Source organism: Schistocerca cancellata, chromosome 10 (genome assembly GCF_023864275.1).
Source record: "Schistocerca cancellata isolate TAMUIC-IGC-003103 chromosome 10, iqSchCanc2.1, whole genome shotgun sequence".
Taxonomy (NCBI): domain Eukaryota; kingdom Metazoa; phylum Arthropoda; class Insecta; order Orthoptera; family Acrididae; genus Schistocerca; species Schistocerca cancellata.
Genome location: NC_064635.1, coordinates 227,309,611 through 227,322,391, shown reverse-complemented (window position 1 = coordinate 227,322,391; position 12,781 = coordinate 227,309,611). Strand labels below are relative to the sequence as shown.

The 12,781-nt window shown below is 45.1% G+C and overlaps 1 protein-coding gene across 1 annotated transcript in view; it reads right to left on the bottom strand.

Annotated features, from left to right (window-relative positions):
• LOC126106438 (uncharacterized) overlaps window positions 1-12,781 on the bottom strand; it is a 74,320-nt gene that overhangs the window by 22,079 nt on the left and 39,460 nt on the right. The gene's annotated exons all lie outside the window — the stretch shown is intronic.

Genomic DNA, 12,781 nt, shown 5'->3' with positions numbered 1-12,781 from the left:
AGTTACTGAGATCCTTAGGTGAGTCAACCGTGACAAAACTATTATATTTTGTATGCAAAATATATCAGAATGACGAAATACCCTCAGACTTCCGGAACGAAGGGAGGCGCAGGAAGGAGTGAATATTACCGAAACATTAGTTTCATAGGTCACGGTTGCAAAATAATAACACGAATTATTTACAGAAAATGAAAGAACTGGTAGAAGCCGAGCTCAGGTAAGACCAGTTTGGGTTCCAGAGAAATATACACTACTGGCCATTAAAACTGCTTCACCAACAAGAAATGCAGATGATAAACGGGTATTCATTGGACAAATATATTATACTAAAACTGACATGTGATTACATTTTCACGCAGTTTGGGTGCATAGATCCTGAGAAATCAGTACCCACAACAACCACCTCTGGCAGTAATAACGGCCTTGATACGCCTCGGCATTGAGTCAAGCAGAGCTTGGATTGCGTGTACAGCTACAGCTGCCCATGCACCTTCAACACGATACTACAGTTCATCAACAGTAGTGACTGGCGTATTGTGACGAGCCAGTTGCTCGGCCACCATTGACGAGACGTTATCAATTGGTGAGAGATCTGGAGAATGTGCTGGCCAGGGCAGCTCAAAAAATGGTTCAAATGGCTCTGAACACTATGGGACTTAACATCTATGATGATCAGTCCCCTAGAATTTAGAACTACTTAAACCAAACTAACCTAAGGACATCACACAACACCCAGTCATCTCGAGGCAGAGAAAATCCCTGATCCCGCCGGGAATCGAACCCGGGAACCCGGGCGCGGGAAGCGAGTACGCTACCGCACGACCACGAGCTGCGGACCCAGGGCAGCAGTCGAACATTTTCCGTATCCAAAAAAGCCCGTACAGGACCTGCAACATGCGGTCGTGCATTATTCTGCTGAAATGCAGGGTTTCGCAGGGATCGAATGAAGGGTAGAGCCAGAGGTCGTAATACATCTGATATGTAACGTCCACTGTTCAAAGTGCTGTCAATGCGAACAAGAGGTGACCGAGACGTGTAACCAATGGCACCCCATACCAACAGGCCGGGTGATACGCCAGTATGGCGCTGACGAATACACGCTTCCAATGTGCGTTCACCGCGATGTAGCCAAACACGGATGCGACCATCATGATGCTGTAAACAGAACCTGGATTCATCCAAAAAAATGACGTTTTGCCATTCCTGCACCCATGTTCGTCGTTGAGTACACCAGGTATTCACTGCTCAAAAGAAAGTAGTTAGAATAATTTGTGGGGTTCATAGTCGCACATCTTGTAGGCATCTGTTTAAAAGGTTAGGAATTCTTACAACTGCTTCACAGTACATTTACACAGTAATGAAATTTTTTCTCAACAACAACGTGGACCAGTTTAAAATCAACAGCGACATTCATGATTACAATACGAGAAAAAATAAATACCTACACTATCCTTTACTTAACCTATCTTTGGCACAGGAAAGGGTAAAATATGCTACTATAAAACGTTTTGATAAATTACATCTACATCTACATATTACTACCGCCCACATATATCTCGCGTAATGATCACAACGAAAAGATCCGAGAAATTAGAGCAAATACAGAGACTTACAAGCAGTCGTTCTTCCCACGCACAATTCGTGAATGGAACAGGGAATGGGGGATCAGTAAGTGGTACAATAAGTACCCTCCGCCACACACCGTAAGGTGGCTCGCGGAGTATAGATGTAGATGTAGATAAATTACCAGATGAAATAAAATATCTGACAGACAGCAGTAATAGTTTCAAAAACAAATTGAAATCATACCTCCTTGACAACTCCTTCTATAGCATACAGGCTTATTACAAATGATTGAAGCGATTTCACAACTCTACAATAACTTTATTATTTGAGATATTTTCACAATGCTTTGCACACACATACAAAAACTCAAAAAGTTTTTTTAGGCATTCACAAATGTTCGATATGTCCCCCTTTAGTGATTCGGCAGACATCAAGCCGATAATCAAGTTCCTTCCACACTCGGCGCAGCATGTCCCCATCAATGAGTTCGAAAGCATCGTAGATGCTAGCTCGCAGTTCTGGCACGTTTCTTGGTAGAGGAGGTTTAAACACTGAATCTTTCACATAACCCCACAGAAAGAAAGCGCATGGGGTTAAGTCGGGAGAGCGTGGAGGCCATGACATGAATTGCTGATCATGATCTCCACCACGATCGATCCATCGGTTTTCCAATCTCCTGTTTAAGAAATGCCGAACATCATGGTGGAAGTGCGGTGGAGCACCATCCTGTTGAAAGATGAAGTCGGCGCTGTCGGTCTCCAGTTGTGGCATGAGCCAATTTTCCAGCATGTCCAGATACACGTGTCCTGTAACGTTTTTTTCGCAGAAGAAAAAGGGGCTGTAAACTTTAAACCGTGAGATTGAACAAAACACATTAACTTTTGGTGAATTGCGAATTTGCTGCACGAATGCGTGAGGATTCTCTACCGCCCAGTTCGCACATTGTGTCTGTTCACTTCACCATTAAGAAAAAATGTTGCTTCATCACTGAAAACAAGTTTCGCACTGAACGCATCCTCTTGCATGAGCTGTTGCAACCGCGCCGAAAATTCAAAGCGTTTGACTTTGTCATCGGGTGTCAGGGCTTGTAGCAGTTGTAAACGGTAAGGCTTCTGCTTTAGCCTTTTCCGTAAGATTTTCCAAACCGTCGGCTGTGGTACGTTTAGCTCCCTGCATGCTTTATTCGTCGACTTCCGCAGGCTACGCGAGACACTTGCCCGCACGCGTTCAACCGTTTCTTCGCTCACTGCAGGCCGACCCGTTGATTTCCCCTTACAGAGGCATCCAGAAGCTTTAAACTGCGCATACCGTCGCCGAATGGAGTTAGCAGTTGGTGGATCTTTGTTGAACTTCGTCCTGAAGTGTCGTTGCACTGTTATGACTGACTGATGTGAGTGCATTTCAAGCACGACATACGCTTTCTCGGCTCCTGTCGCCATTTTGTCTCATTGCGCTCTCGAGCGCTCTGGCGGCAGAAACCTGAAGTGCGGCTTCAGCCGAACTAAACTTCATGAGTTTTTCTACGTATCTGTAGTGTGTCGTGACCATATGTCAATGAATGGAGCTACAGTGAATTTATGAAATTGCTTCAGCCATTTGTAATAGCCCTGTAGATGAATTCTTGAATATGAGTAAATATATTTGGAGATATAATATATGCATTTTGTGCCATTTAAGGGAATGGGATAGATAATAGTAATATTTAGATATATCACTATAATGTAAATAAAAAAAGAAAAAAGAAAAAAAAACTTGTTTCCTGTGCGCATTTCTTGTGCATTGGACACGTTCCACATCAAAATGGCTGTCCGTGCTATTGATCAATGGAACACGTAACTAACTAACTCGCATAACACTGGCGCTATGAGGATGCAAATCATGTTTGCTTTAAATATACACTGAGCGTTATTTACCCTTGAGATTGGGCATGGTGAGTTGTTGAAGCCTTTGAGGCGACAAAGATGCCATTATCAACAGGTCACTGAGTTTGAACGAGGCCGTGTAGTCTTTAGGTACGGTTCTTTCTGTGAGCGACCGGTTGTATATAATTGATAAATATGGAGCTATTGTATCAGCATACTGGGAAAGGAACCTGACTGGTATACAATCTGAATCGGAGGCCTTGCTTTTATTAAGTGATTTAAGCAGCTTTGCTACACCGAGGATATCTACTTCTATGTTTCTCGTCTTGGCAGTTGTTCTTGACTGGAATTCAGCAATATTTACTTCGTCTTCTTTGGTGAAGGAGTTTCGGAAGACCGTGTTTAGTAACTGTGTTTGAGTGACACTGTCATCAGTGACTTCACCGTTGCTATAGCACAGTCAAGGTATTGATTGCTTCTTGCCACTGGTGTGCTTTATGTATGACCAGTGGTTTTCCTGTCAGGTTCCGAGACAGAGTTTTGTTGTAGAAATTATTGAAATCATCTCGCATCGAAGTGCGCGCTATATTTCGAACTTCTGCAAAACTTTGCCAGTCTTGGGAATTTTGCGTTCTTTTAAATTTTGCTTGCTTTTTTCGTTGGTTCTGCAATAGGGATCTGACCCGTTTTGTGGACCATGGGGGATCAGTACCATCACTTATTAATTTACGTGCTGTACATCCCTCAGTTGCTGTCGATAGTACCTCTTTGAAATCATTCCAAATCTTTTCTACACTTACATGATCAGAACGGGAGTGAAGACTGTCTCTTAAAAAGAATTGACTGGCGACTCCGTGGAGTGTTCTGTGCACCACGACCAAATAGTGGATAGAATTGGAAGCAGAGTTGGAAGCAGAAAACATTGTTCTTGTGAAACACAACTAGCTCTTTATACTCATAAGGTAATGAGTGCTATTGACAGGGGATGTCAGATTGATTCCGTATTTTTAGATTTCCAGAAGGCTTTCGACACAGTTCCACACAAGCGTGTTCTAACCAAACTGCGACTGTATTCGTGATTTCCTGCCAGAAAGGTCACAGTTCGTAGTAATAGATGGAAAATCATCGAGTAAAACAGAAGTACTATCCGGTGTTCCTCAAGGAAGTGTTATAGGCCCTCTACTCTTCCTAATCCACACTAATGACATAGGAGACAATCTGAGTAACCGTCGTAGATTGTTTGCAGATGATGTTCTCAATTACTGTCTTGTAAAGTCATGAGATGACCAAAAGAAATTGCAAAATGATTTAGATACCTGTATGGTGCGAAAAGTGGCAGTTGGCTCTGAATAAAGAAAAGTGTGAAATTATTCACATGAGTACTAAAAGAAATCCGCGAAATTTCGATTACGCTTTAAGTCACACAAATCTGAAAACTGTAAATTCAACTAAATACCTAGGGATTACAGTTACAAATAACCTAAATTGGAATGATCACATAGATAATGTTGTGGGTAGAGCCAACTAAAGACTGCGATTCATTGGCAGAACACTTAGAAGGTGCAACAGGTCTACTAAAGAGTCTGCTTACACCACAGTTGTCCGCTCTATTCTGGAGTACTGCTGTGCGGTGTGGGACCCGCATCAGGTGGGACTGACGGATGACATCGAAAAAGTACAAAGAAGAGCAGCTCCTTTTGTATTATCGCGAAATAGGGGAAGATAGTGTCACAGACATGATACGTGAATTGGAGTGCCAATAATCAAAACAAAGGCGTTTTTCGTTGCGATAGGATCTTCTGATCAAATTTCAATCAGCAGTTTTCTGCGAAAACATTCTGTTGGCACCCACCTACATGGGAAGAAATGATGATCAAGATAAAATAAGAGAAATCAGGACTCGCACAGGAAAATTTAAGTGCTCGCTTTTCCTTCGCGCCGTTCGAGAGTGGAACGGTAGAGAAACAGTTTGAAGGTGGTACATTGAATCATCTGCCAGGCACTTTACTGTGAGTAGCAGAGTAATCACGTGGATGTTCAAATGTGTGTGAAATCTTATGGGACTTGACTGCTAAGGTCATCAGTCCCTGAGCTTACACACTACTTAACCTAAATTATCCTAAGGACAAACACACACACCCATGCCCGAGGGAGGACTCGAACCTCCGCCGGGACCAGCCGCACAGTCCATGACTGCAGCGCCCAAGATCGCTCGGTCACGTGGATGTACAAGGGTTATTCGGAGAGTAAGGAACGATCGGCGGCAAAATGGGAAATACAGTGAAAATCTGATGAAGCTTTGCACAGGTGCGTTGGGCACTGTGTTTAGTACGCTCGTCGATCGCATCGTGTCGCTCTTTTCAGTTCTCTGAGCTCACAGTGAGAACCTAAAGACGGCTGGAAATTAGCGTCTCCCACCAGGTATGAGGGCCTGGCGAAAGATTTCGCCTGAAGCTATGCAATCCACATAATGCGGTTTGTTCTAAACGACAATTCTCGGCTCGGCCACACTCTGCAGGGGCAATGAAGATGCTCTCGCCGCGTTTTCGACGGTAAGTGTTCGATCACCCACAATGCAGCCCGTAATTGGCTACCCCTGAGGATCATCTCTGCTCAAGTGAACCGCTGGCTTTGAAGATAGTATACTGACACAGACGACGAGCTGCAGTCCAGAGCAGAAAATTGTGAAAAGCACTGGCGGCTGTCTTCTATAACGATGGAATTGAAAAGTTGTTACAACGCTACCACAGATGTCTAAGTCTGAGCGGCGACTGTGTACAGAAGTAGCTGGAAGGTGTAGCTAACCGTTGCAAATAAAACAGTTTTGATTTTCACTGTGGTTTCCATTTCACGGCCTATCGTTCCTTACTTTCCGAATATCCCTCGCAGATGTAGATATAGATGAGCTGTCACAGATCGGTTACTTGAAGGACAGCTTCGACCCAGACGCCCTGCAGTCTGCACTCCTGGCGCCTAAAACCACCACCGACAGCGACTCCAGTGGCGTCAGGTGGGAGCTCGTTGGAGGGCCGGGTGGAGGTGTGTTGTGCTTCCTATAGAAGCTAATACAGCCTCTGCGTCAGTAATGGCCGTGTGTTGGCCAGAATGACGCCAGTTGGGGGCCTGCAGCCAACACGTCTGCGAGCTGGACACACTGGACCTACAACTGTAGTTACGGTCTGGGGTGCGGTTTCGTATGGCAGCAGGAGCACTCTCAGGGCTGTCCTGCGCACCCTGACTACAAAACTATACACCTCGTCCACATACCACTGTTTCAACATCTACATCATAGTGAGATTTTCACTCTGCAGCGGAGTGTGCGCTGATATGAAACTTCCTGGCAGATTAAAACTGTGTGCCCGACCGAGACTCGAACTCGGGACCTTTGCCTTTCGCGGGCAAGTGCTCTACCATCTGAGCTACCGTCTCCGCAATATCCTTTCTTTCAGGAGTGCTAGTTCTGCAAGGTTCGCAGGAGAGCTTCTGTAAAGTTTGGAAGGTAGGGCACGAGGTACTGGCAGAAGTAAAGCTGTGAGTACCGGGCGTCAGTCGTGCTTCTGTAGCTCAGATGGTAGAGCACTTGCCCGCGAAAGGCAAAGGTCCCGAGTTCGAGTCTCGGTCGGGCACACAGTTTTAATCTGCCAGGAAGTTTCATCTACATCATACTCCGCAAGCTACTTAATGGTGTGTGACGGAGGGTACTTCTTGTGCCAATAACCCAGCCCTCGAACCCTAATCCACTCGCGAATAGTGGGTGGGAAGAATGATTGTTGGTAAGCTGCTGTGTTCGCTCCACTTTTTCGTATTTTCTCCTCGTGACCATTACGCGAGAAGTATGTAGGGGAAGTAGTATGTTTTCCGACTCTTCCCTTAAAGTGCTCTCTTGAAATCTCTCTCTCTTTCCAAGAATTTATACCGACTTGCGGGGTCTGCTGGTTAATCAGACGTGGCGTGTTAATTTTTAAAGGGTGGTCAGATGCCCTTTTGTTGCCACCCCATACCCCCCGGGAAGGAATTAGTGTACCCTATCTGTCGGCGTCTAGTGTAATCAATGGAATAGTGTGAATATGTTCAGATGTCTGCGAGCCGTGTAACTGAGGCAGACGTGGGGCCCAGCACAGTGTTCACCTATCGGGGTAGAGAAAACCGCCTAAAAACCACATTCAGGCTGACCGGCACACTGGCCCTCGTCGTTAATCCGCTAGGCAGATTCGAAGCGGGGCAAGCGTGTCTACCCGAGTCCAGGAAGCAGCGCGTTAGTGCTCTCAGCTACCCTGGCGGCTAAAGTGCTCTATTGAAATGTCGATAGTAAATCTCTCTGTGATGCACAACGCCGCTCTTGTAACGTCCGCCATTGAAATTTATTGAGCTTCTTCGTAATGATCACGTGAGGAAAAGTGCCGCGCTTCGTTGGATCTTCTCTATCTCTTCTATCAGTCCCGTCTGGTAGGTAACATAGATAGATGAACAAAAGAGTCAGTCGAACAAGCGCCTTATATGCCATTAACTTCGTGGATGAGTTACATTTCCTTAAGATTCTTCCTATGAATCTGAGTCTGGCATCTGCTTTCCCACTACTTGTTTTATATGGTCATTCCACTGAAGGTCGCTCCAAATAGTTACTCCTAGATGTTTTACGATAATACTCTTTCCGAAGCGAGTGAGACAGGGTTGTACCCCTTCCCCGATATTATTCAATCTGTATATTGAGCAATCAGTGAAGGAAACAAAAGAAAAGTTCGGAGTAGGTATTAAAATCCATGGAGAAGAAGTAAAAACTTTGAGGTTCGCCGATGACATTGTAATTCTGTCAGAGACAGCAAAGGGCTTGGAAGAGCAGTTGAATGGAATGGATGGTGTCTCGAAAGGAGGATATAAGATGAACATCAACAAAAGCAAAACAAGGATAATGGAATGTAGTCGAATTAAGTCGGGTGATGCTGAGGGAATCAGATTAGAAAATGAGAAACTTAAAGTAGTGAAGGAATTTTGCTATTTGGGGAGCAAAATAACTGATGATGGTCGAAGTAGAGAGGATATAAAATGTAGACTGGCAATGGCAAGGAAAGCGTTTCTGAAGAAGAGAAATTTGTTAACATCGAGTATAGATTTAAGTGTCAGGAAGTCATTTCTGAAAGTATTTGTATGGAGTGTATCCATGTATGAAAGTGAAACATGGACGATTAATAGTTTGGACAAGAAAAGAATAGAAGCTTTCGAAATGTGGTGCTACAGAAGAATGCTGAAGATTAGATGGGAAGATCACGTAACTAATGAGGAGGTATTGAATAGGATTGGGGAGAACAGAAGTTTGTGGCACAACTTGACTAGAAGAAGGGATCGGTTGGTAGGACATGTTCTGAGGCATCAAGGAATCACCAATTTAGTATTGGAGGGCAGCGTGAAGGGTAAAAATCGTAGAGGGAGACAAAGAGATGAATACACTAAGCAGATTCAGAAGGATGTAGGTTGCAGTAGGTACTGGGAGATGAAGAAGCTTGCACAGGATAGAGTAGCATGGAGAGCTGCATCAAACCAGTCTCAGGACTGAAGACCACAACAACAACTCTTTCCAAGGGTTTGTGGCCCGCTCGATCGCCAGATCTGTCCAGTCGAGCACGTATGGGACATTGTCGGACTACAACTCCAGCGTCATCGACAGCCAGCATTAACCGTCTCTGTACTGGCCGACCAAACGCAACAGGCATGGGACTCCAACCCTCAGACTGACATCTGGCACCTGTATAGTACAATGTATGCACGTTGGCATGCTTACATTCAACATTCTGGATGCTAGACCGGTTATTAATGTACCAACATTTCACAAGTGAAATAGCTTACCTCGTACTTACACTAACCTGTGATCTTGCAATATGTTACCTGGACAAATGTATTCCCCAAATTTCATTACTCTAAATTTTTTGCGTCGGCGTATGAAAATATAATTTATCTTCTGATTACAGACTCAGTAATATTCTGAGAGATAAAGCAGACGCAACGTATAGCGGCGTACAAAGTGCGGAAGTCGCTTCACTGTCTCCTGTTAAGTGAGCGTTTTTTTTCCCGTTTACTCATCTCATATTCTGGAGATATCCGGACGGAGTGCATTAGTCGGAAACACCAACTTACTCGTCAGTTAGCTGCGTCCGCTTGCGAGGTCTGTATGCTGCTGCTGTTGTTGCTGTCGGACTCAGTCTGAAACGTCGTTTGATGCAGCTCTCCATACTAGCCCGTCTCGTGTAAGTATCTTCGTCTCCACATATCTACAGATGTTTGCAGTACTCAAGCTTTGATTTACCTCTTCGAATCCCTTCCCCACCTCCCTCCGCCCCCTCCCCCCACACACTCCCGGCCTCATACCTCCCCCCATTCACAAATTTATTATTGTTGGTGCCTCAGGAAGCGTCCTACAAACCAGACCTCAATTTCAGTCAAGTTGTCCCATAAATTTCTTTCCTCCCCATTTAGATTCAATAACGCAACCCATCTACTGATCATATCTTAAACATTCTTCTGTCGCATCACATTTTGAAAAGTTGCTATTCTATTCTTACCTGTTCATCGATGACATACGACCTTGATATAAAGGTTCACTTCAACCACATACTTTCAGAAAAGAATTCGCACCACTTAAATTTATCTTCTGTATTAAAAAATTTCTCTATTCTTGAAATACTTCCCTTGCTATCGACAATGTCGTATGTTATGTCCTTTCTACTTCAGCCAGCCTCAGTTATCTTGCTACCTAAATAGCAAAATTCATAAACTACTTTTGGTGTTTGATTTCCTAATCTAATTCAACCAGCATTGCTGGATTCAACTCGACTACCCCCGTTTTACATTTGTTGATGTTCCCCTTATAACCACTATGCAAGACATCTGCTGGAGTCAGCTAATCCTCCAAGTCTTTTTCGTCTCAGACAGAACTGCAGTGTCATCGTCAGCCTCAAAGTTTTTATACCTTCTTCCAGAAATTTTATTCCTTTTTACGAATTTCCTGTTAGTTTCCCTTATTGCTTGCTCAGTGTACAGATATGCTGCTACACCTCATTCCCATCTCAACTACCGATTCCTCTTGATCTCTTTCGTCGCTTGTAACAGCCGATTGATATCTGTGGAACGTGTAGACAACTTTTCTATCCATTTATATTATTATCTCTGCTGCGGTGAGAATATCAAAGAATGTATTCCAGTCAATGCAGTCAAATTCTAAAGGACTGGGAGCCCTATGTGTACCGCAGGTCACGTGGGGACCGGGGCTCTGCCTGTCTCACACCGGCTCGGTCTGTCCGCGAGTGGGCGATGAGCGCGTGGAGGGGTCCAGGGCGCAGGTCTGTCGTTTCAACTGGACGTGCAGGTCTAGTGGATTTCTGCACAAAAAGAGCCACTGCAGTGGTCTATCGTCAGAAGCCCTCAAAAATTAATAGGAATGACACAAGAGAGGGCCAAACATTCTCAATATCAATTATGCAATTGCATAATCGACAGTACCTCAAATCTGCTATGAAACGACATTTCAACTTCATGCAGAACGTGTTTAAAGATTTAGTTGATAATGAAAGAGTAAAAAATTACAACGGTCGACAGATGGGGCTCGCCGAGAAGCACTTTGCGCTAAATGTGCAGGCATGGAGAATGTGCAGGAATTGATAGTACGAATAATAACGTGACTCTTCCTGGCAGATTAAAACTGTGTGCCCGACCGAGAGAGAGCTTCTGTAAAGTTTGGAAGGTAAGAGACGAGATACTGGCAGAAGTAAAGCTGTGAGGACCGGGCGTGAGTCCTGCTTCGGTAGCTCAGATGGTACGCCGGCACGGTAGCTCAGCGTGTTCGGTCAGAGGGTTAGCAGCCCTCTGTAACAAAAAACTGAGTTAATCGATCAACAACGAACTTAAACGGATGTCTTACGACGTCCGCCCCGAGCAGATTCAACGAACAAAAGCGAACAAAATGAGATTTAAAAAAAAAGATGGTAGAGCACTTGCCCGCGAAAGCAAAGGCCCCGAGTTCGAGTCTCGGTCCGGCACACAGTTTCAATCTGCCAGGAAGTTTCATATCAGCGCACACTCCGCTGCAGAGTGAAAATCTCATTCTGGAATATCGTGGATTCGCAAGCATTATCCTAGTGCCACTTGTAACGGAACCAAACTTTTGAGTTTGAAATTTTTTACTATATATACGAGGCCTGCCTAAAAAGTATCCGACCTTTGATATTCCCGCGCAAAATAAAAACGATAGCGCTGCTCCACTGTACACAGTAAAGGAAGAGACCTTTATGCGCATGCATGAATTTTGTCCTCGCCTTCCAGCGCGTCAGTCGCTGCCTGTCGGTCGCTCAAATGCTTCAAATGGCTGTGAGCGCTTTGGGACTTAACATCTGAGGTCATCAGTCCCCTAGAACTTAGAACTACTTAAACCTAACTAACCTAAGGGCAGCACACACATCCATGCCCGAGGCAGGATTCGAACCTGCGACCGTAGCAGTCCCGCGGTTCCGGACTGCAGCCCCTAGAACCGCGAGACCACCGCGGCCGGCCTGTCGGTCGCTGCGTGGGGTGCTACACAACGCCTTCGTCGGATTACCGACTCCTTCAAGATGACTGAACGTGTTGAGCAAAGGTACTGAATCAAATTTCGCCAGAAGTTTGGTGATTCTCAAAGCGAAACAATTTGTAAGATTCAGCAGGTGTTTGGAGAAGATGCGATGGGTGTAACACAAATTAAAGGGTGGTTCAACTGATTCGAAAATGGCCCCACATCAGCGAAAAGTAACTAGCGTTATGGGGGGCCCAAACTGCTCGGAGTGCAGCTGTTGTTGAGAGGGTGCAAAATTTGGTGCTGGCAGATCGTCGTTTGACCCGAGAGGTTGGAGTGAGTAAAGATTCTGCACATGCAATTTTGCGTGATGATTTGAACATGCACCGAGTGGCTGAAAAATTCGTGCCCAGGTTGTTATCGCCGAAACAAAAATACCTCCGTTTTGACGTTGCACATGACCTTCTGGACACCACGAACACTGATCCTGGGTTTCTGAACAACGTGATAACTGGAGATGAGTCATGCGTGTACGGGTACGACTCAGAAACAAAAAGACAGTCGTCGCAATGGAAACATCCCAAGTCTCCAAGGCCGAAGAAAGTGTGGCAGGCGTGAAGCAAACTCGAGGTGATGCTGACTGTCTTCTTCGACGTCTGTGGAACTGTGCATCACGAATACGCACCTGAAGGACAAACAGTGACAAAGGACTACTAACTCCGTGACGCAGTTCGGCGCAAAAGACGAGACACGTGGACGGCGAAAAACTGGCAACTGCAGCAGGACACCGCCGGCCGGGGTGGCCAAGCGGTTAAAG